Genomic DNA, 12,521 nt, shown 5'->3' on the forward strand with positions numbered 1-12,521 from the left:
CACATTCCTAACAGCTGCACAGAAGATCTCGTGGTCACAGGTCACGAAGGGCCCCTACAAAGTATGTGTACCAACAAGACACTAATTTTACATTTGCTATATCAGGTCACGTGCCTGGGGAAATTCAGGTGTATTATCAGCATAGGCACCAATGACCCTGAGAATAGTGTTTTAACTAATTACTGTGTTGAAGTAAGTAAGTAAGAGAGAGAGAGAGAGAGAGTGTGTGTGTGTGTGTGTGTGTGTGTGTGTGTTATTTCTTGGGAGCCTCCAAATATCTGGCAGGTAAGTGGGGGTTACACTGGTGTTAGAATTTCCCTCCTAAGCTGCTGATGATCCTGCCAGGAAGGGACACAGGGGATGGAGGCACCGCCAAATAAATTCATACGGGAAGAAAATAAGGAAGTTAAACCCCCCTGAGCTGAGGGCAGGATCCAGAAGAACCCAGGCCTGTCCATCAAAACCTATAAGGAGATCACCTCCTTTAGAGCTAACCAGGTGGATGGGGGGCACTGTGATGCTGTGGAATGTGGGAGGCACTTTATCATATTGTTGATACCAGTATGATACAATTGCGATGAATTGTGCTAGATATGCCAGGTGAGGTATTTGTGAAAATGTTATGATTTGCCAAGTATGATAATCTTATTTATATGTTTGTATCACCTTTGTAGTGCGAGTTATAGATACGTAGGGTATATCTGTGTTTCCAGACTTGTGCTGTGTTTCTGAGTGACACTGACACACAGACTGGCATCAGCACTGCCTGGCCTGTTCAATGGCCCATCAAGGGTCATCAGCTGTACCATGAACCCATTGAAAGGCCAGGGACTACGCCTTATGACTCAGCAGGACTTGTAGGGCCATGTCTATAGACAGGGGACTCTAAGGCTTTGTCTACACTCCCCAGCTTTTAGCAACACAACCCCGCCGCTAAAACTTTGGCAGTGTGAACTTTTTTTGTTGGCACTTTTGCCGTCAAAAAATTTCCACCCCCTACGAGTGGGGTTCATGTTGTTGACAGGACCGGGCTCCTGCTGACAACGTGGCATTCATACTGCTGACTGGCAAAATGTTCATCTTTTATAAAGGTTTTTTTAAGCACCGGTGAACACCAAAACTTTTGTCGTTCACTTGGCAGTGTAGACAAGCCCTAAGGCTTTTCCAGGCCCAGGTGCTGTTAGTTTGTAGTTGGGACACAGGAAGTACAAGCCACCTGGAAAAGGAATATAAAGGGCAGCTGCATCATCTCCATTTTGTCATTCCTGCTCCTTATCTCTGGAGTGACTTTTCTACAAGCCGAAGCTCTGAACAAAGGATTGAATGACCCATCCAAGCTGTGGATGTGATCCAGAGGGACTTTCAAGCCAGTGAATTCCCCAGTACTGTTAAGAACTTGATATATGGACCTTGAAGTCGCTGTATGTATCTGAGTGCTTTATCATTTAACACTCTTGTCTTTCTTTTTTCCTTACAATAAACCTATCATTTTACACACTAAAGAATTGCCTGGCAGCGTGGTATTTTGGGTAAGATCCAACTTAATATTGACCTGGCACTGTGGATGACCCTTTGGGGTTACCAGAACATTTTGTATAACGAGCAGAGTTTTTAAATAACTTTCACTGTACTGGACCTAGGGGCTGATTGGGAGCCAGAAAACTGAAACACAATGTGATTTCTTTTTTCAGCTTCTCGATAACCAGTATGGGGGATGAGAAGCAGAGTTTATGACGGGTTGGTGAGTTTAACCTCAGTGTTAACCACCAGTTTTGCTCTCCCTTTTGCAGCCTGCCCTAACCTTGACAACTGCAATACAATAATCCCTAGCACTTCTAGAGCATTGTTGGCTCCATTTTATTGATGGGGATAAAGGCACAAAGAGAGGAAAATGACTGATTTTCTGTGGAAGCAGCAGAAATGGGAACAGAATCCAGGAATCCTGGCTCCCGGCCCCCTGTTCTAATCAATAACAATTCTTTCCTAAAACTCTTTGTGGGTTACGCTGGCAAAACCCAGCAAATGATCCCCCTGCACTGGGTAAAGTCACTGAAGGAGTGGGGAACAGGTGGGGTAAAGTTGGGGTGAGGGGTGCCGTGTTTGTAGAACAGCCTCTAGTCCCAACCTGGCTCTGGGAGGACAGGCTTGTTTCTCTGCAGCTATAGCCAGCAGGGGGAGTGCCTAGCATTGTTTTTGTGCAGATCCTACACAAGCATTGACTCATCTTGCACCTCTAAAGCACCGACTCCGGGACCACTCTCCTTCTCAGTTGGGGCAAGTGGAACCGAATCTGTTCCACTGAGTGGGGTGAGGAAGGGGAATTGGGGCAGCCCCACAGGGACCACACCCACACCCAGGGGATGCTACAGGAGGGAAGGGGTTATTCTGCTTAGCCAGAGTAAAGGTACAAACTCCCCTCCTGTACTGGATACCCGGGTCACAGACAGCAGCAGAAGGAATGGGAACCCACAGCTGCATCTATATCTCCCATAGGTTGGTCTACATTGTTTATGGCTCAGGTCTAGATGAAATGACTGTAAAGACTCTCCGTAGTTATCAATGACTCACTCTCACGCTGGGAAAACATTGCTAGTGGGGTCCTACAAGAGTCGGTCCTGGCTCTGACAGTTTTCACCGTTTTCAGTCATGATTTAGATGCTCTAGTGGAGAGTGTACTTAGAAATGCTGCAGGCCCGAACAAGCTGGGAAGGGGGGCCAGCAGTTGTGAGGACAGGATTAGAATTCAAAACAATCTTGACGAATTGGAGAATTGGTCTGAAACCATCTTTGTTGAATTTATCTTGATTAGTGCAAATATTTCAGCCAGGAGGACAAAATGAAATGCATTAAACAGCCTAGGTACCAATATTACAGAACAGGAGCTGGGGTTCCAGTGGACCACAAGCTGAGTATGTGTAAACAATGTGAGGCTATTGTGAAAAAGGCAAATATCATTCTGCAGTGTATTAACAAAGGTGTCGTATGCAAGACAGGAGGTTAAAAAAGTGGACATCTTTATTCTTGAGAAAGGAAGACTGTGAGGGGACCTGATAAGTTTTCCTATAAGTTAAGGGCTGTTAGGGAGAGGACTGAGATCAACTCCTCTCCAGCTGCACTGAAAATAGAAGAAGGGGGAAATCAGCATGCTTTGCAGTGATGGAGATTTAGGTGAGACCAGGGGTGGGAAAACTACGGCCTGCGGGACCATCCTGCCTGGCCTCTGAGCTCCCAGCCAGGGAGGCTGCCCCTGGCCCCTCCCCTGCTCTCCCCCACAGCCATGCCGCCGCCCAGGCAGCGCTCGGGGCGGGCAGGGCTGCGCAGTCCAGCAGGGCAGCGCGCCTAGTTCCCTCCGGGCTGCTGCCCTGAGTGGCATGGTAAGGGTGCAGGGCTGTGAGCTTCTGCGGGGCAGTGTGTCTAGTTCCGGCGGGGCTGCAAGCTCCTGCTGCTCTGAGCGGCATGGTAAGGGGGCCAGGGCGTTGGATAAGGGGCAGGAGGTCCCGGGGGGCAGTCACGGGACAGAGAGCAGGGGGCGGTTGGATGGGGTGGAGGTTCTGGGGGTGGTGGTCAGGGGACGGGGGGGTTGGATAGGCGTGGAGTCTCGGGGGTCTGTCCGGGGGCAGGGGTGTGGATAAGGGGCGGGGTGGCCAGGGAGGGTTGGGTAGGGGGTGGAGTTCCGGGGGGGTGGTTAGGGGCAGGGAGGGTCTCTGGAGGTCAGGGGACAAGGAGCGGGGGGGGGGGTTGGATGGGTTGGGGATTCTGAGGGGGGCAGTCAGAGGGTGGGAAGTGGGAGAGGGGCAGCCAGGCTGATTGGGGAGGCACAGCCCTCCCTTCTCTGCCCTCCATACAATTTTGCAACCTCGATGTGGCCCTTGGGACAAAAAGGTTGCCCACCCCTGGGTTAGACATTAAGAAAAACTTTCTATGAGGATAGCTAATCTGTGGAACAGGTTGCCGCAGACCCACAGGCAAATGCGCTCTCAGCTTCCACAACCCATGGGAGGAACCGCTCTTTAATGTATTGACCATACTTGCTGCTTGGGGTTTAAGCCGTAGGCTCCTCCACCTCCCCGTACCACACCTCTGAGCCTTCAGCATGCCTTCCTCGCTGTGACCGCGCCGCAGTGAGTCTACTTGGACTGGACCCCTGGAGAAGGCTTCACACCCAAAAGAAGCAATGCAGCCCCCCGTCTCTGGACTGCATCGACTCCCAGCTGGTGCAAAACAGAAGGGCTTCTTGTACGTCTGAACCTAACACAGGAAGTTCTCAGGGGCCTCGAGCAAGAAATTCTCAGCACCATCCTGCTGGGCTTGTCCCCACCCAGGTGGGCTCAGGCGGCTCCTTGTTCCCAGCCCAGAAGTGACTCCTCCTTCCTGTGGTCCCTCCTATATCCCCTCCAAGGCCCTGCCACCATCCTCTGTCTTCTTTCCCAGGCAAACAAATCTCCAGGTGACTCTCTCTCTTCAGCTCTCTGTTCTCTCTGCTGCCTATAACTGGCTGGCTCCAAGTTGGGATGGGCCTTCAGGTCATCAGTTGCTAAGTTACAAAGTGTCCAGGCTATGGTCTGGGGTCCAGGCTGCTAGACTGGGTCACACCTGGTCCTCTGCAACAATAGAAACCCCTCCTCCCACCTTGGTTAGACATGCAGCACATGGGGGAAACTGAGGCACACACAGTATACATACGCAACATTAGGAAAATATCCCACTTAGTCACATAGGTTACCTAGAGAGGATGTGGAATCCCCATCATTGGAGGTTTTTAAGAACAGGCTGGACAAACATCTGTCAGGGTGTGACAGATTTATGTTACCAAACTGCCAGAGACCTTAGGTGATCAGTCTAAGGCAGCAGGATTTTTAGGGGTGGAGATGAAGAGAGCACACCAAGTACCTAAGTTTAAAGTTTTATTAAGAAAATAACAGCAGAGTGCTGCGTGTTTCCCATGTCACTCTGAGGAAGGAAGGAAACGTTAGTGCCTGAGCCCTAACCCATACTCTCACACGCACAACCCAAGTCTGGGTGTAATGTAAGAAGGCGGCGGGGGGAAGGGTGGACGGGAATTTCTTCCCTGTGCACAGGTCGTCCAGGGTTTGCTGTAAATCTCCAACTTGCTTCCGCTCTCGGGAGGGTTTTTACCCTAGGTGTTCCTGAGGGCTTTTGCTCTCTGCCCCAGTCTGAACCGGTTATCTGTGGCTTCCTCAGCTTCCCCAAAACACTCCGGCTTCAGGGGATGGGAGACGGCTGTTCTCCCATTCGCTGACCTTCACTGTCTCCCTCCTTTTCACAGCCCCTCCAGTTTCTGTTCTGTGAGTCTCCTTTCTTATGGCAGGGCAGGGTTGGAAGCTCGGTCCCCCTCTTTCTTGGCAGGTAGCAGAGAATCTGTTGTGTGCAGTGACCTTGGGCTGGAGTCAACCTCTTATCTTCACGCCTAGCTGGAGTGTCAAGTTAACTCGTTCCCTTGTCTCTCTCTCCCTCCTTTGGCCTCCTGAAACCTGCAAAGGAACCTTCCATTCCCCACTCACTCACACCTTTAACCCTTCCCAGAATACTGCACCAGCGTTAGCAACATACAATACTGATCTGCCTTCCCAGGGGACTTGAGGGAGAGGGCCATTGGGGTGTGACAAGGGATGGTCTTGGTTTACTTGGTCTTGCCAGTGACCTCTTGAGGTCCCTTCTAGCCCAGCATTTCTATGGCTCTACAAATGGTGAACAGGCCATTAGAGGCACTTATAAACTAAATGCAGACACTTATTCCTGTCCAACAGACTTCCTCCGCTGATGATAGCAACAGTGCTACCAGCTGTGAGTAGACCAGGCCATTTACCATGTTACAATCATGAAATTCTACAGAAAAAAAATAGGTCCCCCACCATATACACACAAGCAGTTACTGCTCACATATCTAGCATACCGTACAGAGTGTGCAAACAGCACTGCGCAGCGTAGAGCATTGAGTGCACACACTAAATGCTAGCAAATACTAAACTCTTACTAAAAGAGTTTTTATCCATTCACATTTTGGAAATTATTTTGTGCAAATAAAACATTATTACAGAAAACTATTACATCTAAAAGGTAAAACGTGGTTCAGTGAGCAGATAAATGAGGCCAGAAATCCCACATGGGACACTCCAAGTGCCAGAGAAAAGCTGGGAGAGGTTGATTGGTTCTTGTAGGGAGACAGAGCAGAGCTCATCCATCTTCCTCTCTGGGGTCCCCTCAGGTTGTGGCACAGACTCCAACAGGCTCTGTTAAGCTGCAGAAGTTAAACACAGGCAACGTCTATTAAAGGGAACCTGCCATAATGGATGGTCACCCTAGTGGCTCCATGTTTAGTGGACAAAATCTCTAACCCCGCCGACAAAGCTTTTAGCTCCAGTGTCAGAGATCTGTGTTCCTGGAGCCTCAGGTGCTGGGCTCTGTCCCTCCTGCAGGTTCACTGGAGACTGTTCTCTGAAGCAGCTGGATTTATCATTACAAATCTCACCCAATGCTCTATCAGCAGCCACAGAGAAACCCCTCTCACTAGAGTCTTTCACACCTAAATTCATCGCAGAGAAAACAAGGGGGATTTGGCTGCAAACCTGTGTGAATAAAAGGGAAATAAGAGATCCAGAACTCCCTTGTTCTGCTCCGTGGGGCTGGTTTGCTAGAGGGGACGGGCCAGTGAGACTCAGGGTCCAATGACTTGGACTAGGTGTCTCTCTCCAGAGGCCTCAGTGAGAGCAGTGAACCCCCAGGCTAGAGCCCCCCTCACTTACCCTTGGCAGATCTGTCAGAGCCACTAGATCCTTGGTCACTTGCTGTGCAGAGGAGGAGGAGAAGAGAGAGTATATTAGCATCTCTCACAAGGCAGGGCTTCAGTGTAGTTAATAGATACGGGGGACTCTTATCCAAAGGGAACAGTCATCACCTTACTCTTCCCTAGCAGTGAGGTGGTTGGTGCACAGATCAGTCTACAATGCAGTTGCCCTGGATTTCCACTATTCACATGCAAAAAACGTTACCATTGTACGGGGTCAGCACTGACTTGTGCTTTTCCTGTCTCTTCAGAATGGAAGCACTGAACACTCAACAGTCAAAGGCTAGCAAACTAAGAAATGCTGGGCTATGGATACTCAGGCCAAACAACCTCAACTCTGCCCCCTTCGGTCTGTGCCCAAATGGGTCCTTCAAGCAGACCACAGACTTCACCCTCACACCCTGCCAATCGACAGCAATTCCCGCCTTAATCAATGGCGCTGCACAGAACAGTGTGGATGGCATGAAGAGGAACGCTGATTTGGGGTGGTGCTGGGCACACAGACAAGGGTGAGTTTGGTTTGGCCTGGTGCTGTTCTACTTCCTGTTCCTATTCCCAGACCCACTGGGGCAGAGTTCGAGTTGCGTGGGAAGCATCATTCTACCTCTGCATATCCTGGTTTGCCAACCTTTGACTTCTGGGAATTCAACACACTCAGAACACAGGGAGCACAGGGCAGGGCTGAGCACCTGCAACCTTAACTCCACGTTAACAAAGTTCTTGCCTGTGAATTTCCGTTGTTCTGGAGTAACGAGGAGGAGCTAGGGAGGCACGACTCAGGGCCAACTGTAGGAGGAAGGGGGGTGCTCCGAGGAGGTTGTGTTGGCACTTCTCAAACCCCCTCAGGTACCCGCTGGAGACACCCCTGTGAGGGTAAAGAGAGAGCTGGACGGCTACACCCTAGCAGGGCCCGGCAGATCTACGCATTTTATACTGACTCTTGGTGCCAGGCATTAGATGGCCTCTGAGACAGTCCATCATTTATGTAAATATTTCCCATAGTTTTAGTCTTGGTCTTGTCCCTAAAGCTAATTGCAGGAGACAACTGAGGAGGGGATTTGAACTTGTGGTCCTCGAGGTGACAGCTTGGTGCCGATCTGACGTCAATGGAAAGACGCCCATTGGCTTCAACAGGCTTTGGATCAGGCCCAGACTTCACAAGCACCAAACCAACTTTCAGGTAAGTCAAAAGAAGTGTAACATTAAAAGCAGGTCAGACACCTTCAGGGTCACACTCAGCCACACACAGCACAGCTCTAGGGGGATAATAATTCTGCCCAACACCACCGTATACATTCCTGACCATCGCCTTCTCTGCACTAGAAAAATTGGGACCCATCCCCGCAAGCAATGCAATTCCACCAGTGATAGCAAAGGTGGAGCAATTGAGGAGATGGGGTTCAGGTGTTTTTAACCACTGCATCATCTAGACTTCCTCTGAGCAAGGTTACAGAACATGTCTCTACAGCCACTCTACACTACTGAAGACGACCTCTGCTGGGAAAATAACAAAGCAGGGCAGATTATCCAACAAGTTCTTGGAATGTATTGGAGACATTTTTTCTTTCAGAAGGTGGAGAAAGCTACTAGGGGAGAGGCTGTTCTAGATTTAACTTTGACAAATAGGGAGGAACTGGTTGAGAATTTGAAAGTGGAAGGCAGCTTGGGTGAAAGTGATCATGAAATGACAGAATTCATGTTTCTAAAGAATGGTAGGAGGGAAAACAACACAATAAAATAATGGGGATTTCAAGAAGACAGACTTTAGCAAACTCAGGGAGTTGCTAGGTAAGATCCCATGGGAAGCAAGTCTAAGGGGAAAAACAGTTCAGAAGAGTTGGAAAGTTCTCAAAGAGACATTATCAAGCGCACAGGTGCAAACTATCCCACTGCACAGGAAAGCAATGAAGGATGGCAAGAGACCACACTGGCTTAAACCAGGAGATCTTCAATGATCTAAAAATCAAAAGAGAGTCCTACACAAAGTGGAAACTAGGTCAAATTACAAAGGATAACTGTAAACAAATAATGCAAGTATGTAGGGGCAAAATCAGAAAGGTCAAGGTACAAAACGAGATCAGACTAGCTAGAGACATAAAGGGTAACAACAAAACATTCTACAAATACATTAGCAGCAAGAGGAAGACCAAGGATAGGGTAGGCCCATTAGTCAATGAGGAAAGAAAGACAATAACAGAACATGGGAGGAGAGGTTGATACGCTGGAGGGTAGGGATAGGATACAGAGGGACCTAGATAAATTAAAGGATTGGGCCAAAAGAAATAAGATGAGGTTCAACAAGGACAAGTGCAGAGTCCTGCACTTAGGACGGAAGAATCCCATGCACTGCTACAGACTAGGGACCGAATGGCTGGACAGCAGTTCTGCAGAAAAGGACCTAGGGGTTACAGTGGACGAAAAGCTGAATATGAGTCAACAGTGTGCCCTTGTTTCCAAGAAGGCTAATGGCATCTTGGGTTGTATCAGTAGGGGCATTTCCCGCAGATCGAGGGACGTGATCATTTCCTTCTATTCGGCACTGGTGAGGCCACATTTAGAATACTGTGTCCAGTTTTGGGCCCCACGCTACAAGAAGGATGTGGATAAATTGGAAAGAGTCCAGCGGAGGGCAAAAAAAATGATTAGGGGGCTGGAGCACATGACTTAGAAGGAGAGGCTGAGGGAACTGGGATTGTTTAGCCTGCAGAAGAGAAGAATGAGGGGGGATTTGATAGCTGCTTTCAACTACCTGAAAGGGGGTTCCAAAGAGGATGGACCTACACGGTTCTCAGTGGTAGAAGATGACAGAACAAGGAGTAATGGTCTCAAGTTGCAGAGGGGGAGGTTTAGGTTGGATATTAGGAACAACTTTTTCACTAGGAGGGTGGTGAAGAACTGGAATGGGTTACCTAGGGAGGTGGTGGAATCTCCTTCCTTAAAAACCTCTAAGGTCAGGCTTGACAAAGCCCTGGCTGGGATGATTTAGTTGGGGTTGGTCCTGCTTTGAGCAGGGGGTGGGACTAGATGACCTCCTGAGGTCCCTTCCAACCCTGAGATTCTATGATTCTATGTGAGTATGGGGAAAGGGCTAAATGACTTTTTTGTTTCAATTTTCACCATAAGGTTTTAAAGCGATTGAACGTCAAGCATAGTGAACACCAGTGAAATTGAGGTAGAATCTGAGGCTAACGTAGGGAAAGAACAAGTTAAAAATGATTTAGACAAGTTAGATATCTTCAAGTCACCAAGGCCTGATGAAAGGCATCCTAGAATACTCAAGGAACTGACAGAGCAGATATCTGAACCAATATCTTTGAAAAGTCATGGAAGATGGCAGAGAGGACTGGAAGAGGGAAAACATAGTGCCAATCTATAAAAAGGGGGATTAGGCACAACCCGAAGAATTACCTACCAGTCAGTTTAACTTCAGTACCCAGAAAGATAATGGGGCAAATAATGAAGCAATCAATTTGCAAACACCTAGAAGATAATAAGGTGATAGTAACAGTCAGCCTGGATTTGTCAAGAACAAATTGTGTAAAACCAACCTGATAGCTTTCTTTGATAGGGTAACAAGCCTTATGTATGGGAGGAAAAAGTAGATGTGGTATAACTTGATTTTAGTAAGGCTTTTGATAATGTCTCATAGGACTTTCTCATTAACAAACTAGGGAAATATAGCCTAGATGGTGCTACTATAAAGTGGGTGCAGAACTGGTTGGAAAACTGTTCCCAGAGAATAGTTATCAATAGTTCACAGTCATGTTGGAAGGGCATGACAAGTGGGGTCCCTCAGGCCTGGTCTACACTAGGAGGTTATGTTGTATTTAGCAGCGTTAACTCGAATTAACCCTGCACCCGTCCACACAACGAAGCTATTTATTTCGACAGAGGTCTCTTTAAATCGATTTCTGTACTCCTCCCCGACGAGGGGAATAGCGCTAAATTCGACATGGCCATGTCCAATTAGGGTAGGTGTGTATGTAATTCGACGCTAATAGCTCTGGGAGCTATCCCACAGTGCACCACTCTGTTGACGCTCTGGACAGCAGTCCGAGCTCGGATGCTCTGACCAGCCACACAGGAAAAGCCCCAGGAAAATCTGAATTCCTTTTCCTGTCTGGCCAGTTTGAATCTCATTTCTGTTTGGACATCGTGGCGAGCTCAGCAGCACTGGCAACGATGCAGAGCTCTCCAGCAGAGGTGACCATGCAATCGCAGAATAGAAAGAGGGCCCCAGCATGGACTGATCGGGAAGTCTTGGATCTGATCGCTGTGTGGGGCAATGAGTCCGTGCTTTCAGAGCTGCGATCAAAAAAACGGAATGCCAAGATCTACGAGAAGATCTCCAAAGCCATGACGGAGAGAGGATACAGCCGGGATGCAACACAGTGCCGCGTGAAAATTAAGGAGCTGAGACAAGGGTACCAGAAGACCAAAGAGTCAAATGGACGCTCTGGATCCCAGCCCCACACATGCCGTTTCTACGAGGCACTGCATTCCATTCTAGGTGTGGCCGCCACCACTACCACACCACTGTCCGTGGACTCTGACGATGGGGTATTGTCGACGGCCGCTTCCTCGGAGATGTTCGCGGACGGGGAAGATGAGGAAGGAGATGTGGAGGACGAGGCAGTCGACAGCGCTTTCAACGCTGATTTCCCCAACAGCCAGGGGAAATCACCCTCACGGAGATCCCCTACCAACCCTCCCAAGGTGGTAACCCAGACCGTAAATCAGGGGAAACATCAGTAGGTAAGTGTTTTAAACATTTATTTTGAACAGAATAGGAATGGTATCTTAACAATGGGTTTTTCATGATTAGTTTGCCCTAGGCGCTTTAGTTTCTAGTCCTTGCCAGTGCAGCTACTGGAAAATTCTGTCAATATGTCCGGGGATAGAGCAGAAATCCTCCTGGGACATCTCCACGAAGGTCTCCTGGAGGTATTGTGAAAGCCTTTGCATCAGGTTCCTGGGGAGAGCGGCCTTATTGCGTCCTCCATGGTAGGAAACTTTTCCGCGCCAGGCTAGCAGGAAGTACTCCGGGATCATTGCCTCGCAAAACATGGCGGCATACGGCCCTGGTGCTTGCTGGCATTCACGCAGCATGCGGTCTTTCTCTGTCTCCGAAATCGTCATCAGAGTGATATCACTCATGGTGACCTGCTTTGAATTAGGGGAATGTTAGTATTGGGACTGATTGTCTGTTCCTTTACATAACTGTAACCGGCGGTTTACAGCCATGCGGTGGAGGCGGGACAGGGGCAGCATGGAGGGATCTTTCCCAGGGACAGCCGCGAGGGGGTTGGGACAGGGGCAGAGTTCATGCTGGCCGGATTGCCGGCAGCAGGAACTGGCCAATGCTAGGAGCACTGCTTGGAACGTGAAAGGAGGGCACTGCTATAAATTAAGCTTTAAGCAGCCAAAAGTCTACGGCTTACCATGTCCGCCTGCTAGCCGAATTCCGTTGTCCGGCCCCGCTTGTGTGATCTGTACAGCAAGACCCCAGGCACTCAATGGGAAGGCCGAAAATTCGACCTTGTACTGAGTGCGCATGTGATAGGTGCTGTGCATGGTCTTGTTCACAGAGAAAGACTATATTCATTGTTCGCAAAATTGTATCTTTCTGATGAATTCACTCCCTTTTTCCCATCCCACAGCTGCGAGTGTCTCCCGACCTACCCCGGCATCCCCCTCCCAGAGGCTGGCGCAGATC

The 12,521-nt window shown here is 49.0% G+C and overlaps 1 long non-coding RNA gene across 1 annotated transcript; it reads right to left on the reverse strand.

Annotated features, from left to right (window-relative positions):
- Positions 1 to 4,891: 4,891 nt before the first annotated feature.
- LOC135979727 (uncharacterized) lies at positions 4,892 to 6,905 on the reverse strand. Its single transcript, XR_010596978.1, has 2 exons — positions 6,765 to 6,905; positions 4,892 to 6,259 (listed from the first exon to the last, which is right to left on the reverse strand). It is a non-coding gene; the product is annotated as an uncharacterized LOC135979727 (long non-coding RNA).
- Between the last annotated feature and the right edge of the window lie 5,616 nt (positions 6,906 to 12,521).

Source organism: Chrysemys picta, unplaced genomic scaffold (assembly GCF_011386835.1).
Source record: "Chrysemys picta bellii isolate R12L10 unplaced genomic scaffold, ASM1138683v2 scaf1174, whole genome shotgun sequence".
NCBI lineage: Eukaryota > Metazoa > Chordata > Testudines > Emydidae > Chrysemys > Chrysemys picta.